The sequence below is a fragment of the Martes martes genome, assembly GCF_963455335.1.
Source record: "Martes martes genome assembly, chromosome: 12".
NCBI classification, from domain to species: Eukaryota; Metazoa; Chordata; class Mammalia; order Carnivora; family Mustelidae; genus Martes; species Martes martes.
Genome location: NC_137900.1, coordinates 23,625,795 through 23,631,041, shown reverse-complemented (window position 1 = coordinate 23,631,041; position 5,247 = coordinate 23,625,795).

Sequence of the window (5,247 nt, the reverse complement as noted above, 5' to 3'; positions counted from 1 at the left end):
AACAAGGAAATAAGGGCTTTAAATGACACGACTAGACGGACATCACAGACATATTCAGAACATTCCATCCCAAAGCAACAGAATACACATACTTCTCTAGTGTACATGGAACACTCTCCAGAATAGATCACATCCTGGGTCACAAATCAGGTCTCAACCAGTACCAAAAGACTGGAATCATTCCCTGCATATTTTCAGACCACAATGCTCTGAAGCTAGAACTCAATCACAAGAGGAAAGTGGGAAAGAACTCAAATACAGGGAGGCTAAAGAGTATCCTATTGAAGAATGAATGTGTCAACCAGGAAATTAAAGAAGAATTGAAAAAATTCATGGAAACAAATGAAAATGAAAACACAACTGTTCAAAATCTGTGGGACATGGCAAAGGTGGTCCTGAGAGGAAAGTATATAGCGATACAAGCCTTTCTCAAGAGACAAGAAAGGTCTCAAGTATACAACCTAACCCTACACCTAAAGGAGCTGAAGAAAGAATAGCAAAGAAAGCCTAAACCCAGCAGGAGAAGAGAAATAATAAAGATCAGAGCAGAAATCAACAAAATAGAAATCAAAAGAACAGTAGAACAGATCAACGAAACTAGGAGCTTGTTCTTTGAAAGAATAAATAAGATTGATAAACCCCTGGCCAGACTTATCAAAAAGAAAAGAGAAAGGACCCAAATTAATAAAATCATGAATGAGGGGCGCCTGGGTGGCTCAGTGGGTTAAAGCCTCTGCCTTCGGCTCAGGTCATGATACCAGGTTCCTGGGATCGAGCCCCACATCGGGCACTCTGCTCAGCAGGGGGCCTGCTTCCTCCTCTCTCTCTGCTTACTTGTGATCTCTGCCTGTCAAATAAATAAATAAAAATCTTTAAAAAAAATAAAAATAAAATAAAATAAAATAAAATCATGAATGAAAGAGGAGAGATCATGACCAACACCAAAGAAATACAAGCAATTATAAGAACATATTATGAGCAACTCTATGCCAGCAAACTTGACAATCTGGAAGAAATGGATGCATTCCTAGAGACATATAAACTACCAAAACTGGACCAGGAAGAAATAGAAGACCTGAACAGATCCATAACCAGTAAGGAGATTGAAGCATTTATCAAAAGTCTTCCAACAAACAAGAGCCCAGGGCCAGACGGCTACCCAGGGAAATTCTACCAAACATTTAAAGAAGAATTAATACCTATTTCCCTGAAACTGTTCCAAAAAATAGAAATGGAAGGAAAACTTTCAAACTCATTTTATGGGGCCAGCATTACTTTGATACCCAAACCAGACAAAGACCCCATCAAAAGGAGAATTACAGACCAATATCCTTGATGAACACAGATGCAAAAATTCTCACTAAAATACCAGCCAATAGGATCCAACAGTACATTAAAAAGATCATTCACATGACAAGTGGGATTTATTCCTGGGCTGCAAGGCCGGTTCAACATCCACAAATCAATCACTGTGATACAACACATTAATAAAAGAAAGAAGAAGAACCATATGATACTCTCAGTCGATGCCAAACAAGCATTTGACAAAGTACAGCATCCTTTCTTGATGAAAACTCTTCACAGTGTAGGGATAGAGGGTACCTCAATATCACAAAAGCCATCTATGAAAAACCCACAGCGAATATCATTCTCAATGGGGAAAAACTGAGAGCTTTTCCACTAAGGTCAGGAACACAGCAGGGATGTCCACTATCACCACTGCTATTCAACATAGTACTAGAAGTTCTAGCCTCAGCAATCAGACTACAAAAAGAAATAAAAGGCATCCGAATTGGCAAAGAAGAAGTCAAACTCTCACTCTTTGCAGATGATATGATACTCTATGTGGAAAACCCAACAGACTCCCCTCCAAAACTGCTGGAACTCATACAGGAATTCAGTAAAGTGTCAGGATATAAAATCAATGCACAGAAATCAGTTGCATTTCTATACACCAACAGCAAGACAAAAGAAAGAGAAATTAAGGAGTTGATCCCATTTACAAGTGCACCCAAAACCATAAGATACCTAGGAATAAACCTAACCAAAGAGGCAAAGAATCTGTACACAGAAAACTATAAAGTACTCATGAAAGAAATTGAGGAAGACACAGAAATGGAAAAATGTTCCATGCCTCATGATTTCAAAGAACAAATATTGCGAAAATGTCGATGCTACCTAAAGCAATCTACACATTTAATGCAATGTCTATCAAAATACCATCAACTTTTTTTTTTCAAAGAAATGAAGCAAATAATCCTAAAATTTATATGGAACCAGAAAAGACCCCAAACAGCCAGAGGAATGTTGAAAAGAAAGCCAGTTGGTTGCATCACAATTCCAGACTTCAAGCTATATTACAAAGTTGTTATCATCAAGACAATGTGGTATTGGCACAAAAACAGACACAGAGATCAATGGGACAGAACAGAGAGCCCAGAAATAAAGACCCTCAACTCTATGGTCAACTTATCTTCAACATAGCAGGAAAGAATGTCCAATGGAAAAAGACAGTCTCTTCAACAAATTGTGTTGGGAAAATCGGACAGCCACATGCAGAAGAATGAAAATGGACTATTTCCTTACACCACACATAAAAATAGACTACATGGATGAAAGACTTCAATGTGAGACAGGAATCCATCCAAATCCTTGAGGTGAACATAGGCAGCAACTCTTCGACTTCAGCTGCCGTGACTTCTTCTTACAAACATCACCAAAGTCAAGGGAAGCAAGGGCAAAAATGAACTATTGGGACTTCATCAAGATCAAAAGGAAACAGTCAACAAAACCAAAGGAAAACTGACAGAATGGGAAAAGATATTCACAAATGACATATCAGATAAAGGACTGATACCCACAATCTATTAAGAACTTACCCAATTCAACACTCAAAGAGCAAATAATCCAATCAAGAAATGGGCAGAAGACATGAACAGATATTTCTGCAAAGAAGACATTCAAATGGCCAACAGACACATGAAAAAGTCCTCCACATCACTCAGCATCAGGGAAATACAAATCAAAAGCACAATGAGATACCACCCCACACCAGTCAGAATGGCTAAAATTAACAAGTCAGGAAACGACAGATGTTGGTAAGGATGCAGAGAAAGCGGATCCCTCCTTCACTGTTGTTGGGAATGCAAGTTGGTACAGCCACTCTGAAAAACAGCATGGAGGTTCCTCAAAAAGTTGAAAATAGAGCTATCCTCCAACCTAGCAATCACACTACTGGGTATTTACCCTAAAGATATAAATGGAGTGATCTGAAGGTGCACATGCACCCAAATGTTTAGAGCAGCAGTGTGCATAACAGCCAAACTAGGTAAAGAACCCATATGTCCATCTACAGATGAATGGATAATGAAGATGTGGTGTATATATATACAATGGAATACTATGTAGCCATCAAAAGAAGTGAAATCTTGCCATTTGCAACAACGTGGATAGAATTAAAGGGTATCATACTGAGTGAAATAAGTCAATCAGAGAAAGACAATTATCATATGATCTCTCTGAAATGAGGAATTTGGAGGCAGGGTGGGGGTTTGGGGGCTAGGGAAGGAAAAAATGAAACAAGATGGGATTGGAAGGAGACAAACTATGAGAGACTCTTAATCTCACAAACAAACTAAGGGTTGTTGGGGGGTGGGGGTTAGGGAGAGGGTGGTTGGTTTATGGACATTGGGGATGTATGTGCTATGATGAGTGCTGTGAAATGTGTAAGCCTGATGATTCACAGACCCCTGGCCCTGGGGAAATAATATGTGTTAATAAAAATAATTTTAAAAAATATGATAGATGGGTGGTGTAGAGCAATGGCAAACTGAACTTAGAACTCTGGAATTAGATAACATCTATTACCAGGAACCTAAAACACCACAATAAATTGGGAGTAGAGAGGTCCAAAGATGACACATAATTAGCAACAGGTAGGAAGAAGAAAATCCAACTCAAATTCTGTTGGGACTTCGCACACTTCTCCCTAGTAGGGAGAATCAGTAAGTACCGGAACCCACTAGAGCTTTATTTGAACTTAATTTTTTTTGTTTGTTTGCTTGTTTTTAGTTACCTATGTAGTAACTTAAATATTTTATCTCACTATGGGGGCTTGCTTTCTTTTTTTGGGGGGAGGGGGTTTGGTTTCTGTAAAGGCACAACTTAACCATTATTATTTAAAGGTATAATTTAACCAAAATTAATAATGAGGGGCACCAATCCAGTAACTTAAATGATCATGTAGGGGACCTTGATATGGTGACACTGTATTAGTTGCTGAACAATGCCTTTTTCCTTTACACATCCAAGCCCTTGTACTTGTGCCCTGAGAATTAATTGCATGGGTTCCTCAATGATCTAAGGACAAAAGAGACTGAATGGCATCTGTTTTCTTGGGTTCTACTTCTAAGCTACAGACAGGGTACCTCCGTTAATAGTTTATCTAATTACACACTTGAAACACCTGCGGACTCTAAAAAAATTCACATACTACTAATTTATCCTCATCCTCAACAACAACAACAACAACAAAATGATGGTTGTAAACCATTATCCTCTCAGAGAGGCTTTTTATAAAGCTTTGTTAAGGTCAGATGGAGTCTCAGTGATGTCACAGAGTCAGCGAAAGTTGCGAGGCAAACACTGACCAGGCTGAAAGAGGCTAAGAGGCACATAAGCTCAGAATGATTTCTGCACTGTTAAGTGGTGGGGGAAATTCAAAAGAAGAATATTTCATGACATGGGAAAGTTATATAAAATTCAAATTTCAGTTCAATACATAAAGTTTCATTGGGACATGGCCATGCTCATTTGTTTACGTGTTGTCAAAGGTAGTTTTGGGCTACAATACAGTTAAGGGTTTGAGACTGAGATCATGTGGCCTGCAAAGGCTAAAATATTTATTATCTGGCCCTTTACAGAAAAAGTTTGCAGACCCCTACTCTAGCTATCTATTCCTTTTCCTTCCTTCTTACTTGCAATGGAAAATGTGCTTGGTTTTGCGATTATATTGGGTTCTCAAGCTGCGGCCCTCTAACAGCGTGTGTACAAGTGCGTGCACACACAGACGTGCACATATACTCTCTCTCTCTCAGTCTCTCTCTTATTTTGTCTCCTTTTATTCTGCCTTCTCACTTCTGCTCTGACAACCAGGAAATCTGAGCAGCATCTGGCTCAGAACCAACTCTGTTTCCTTTTCCTGGCCACAAGAATGGAGTTCTTGAAAAAGGGAACTGAAACTTGAAA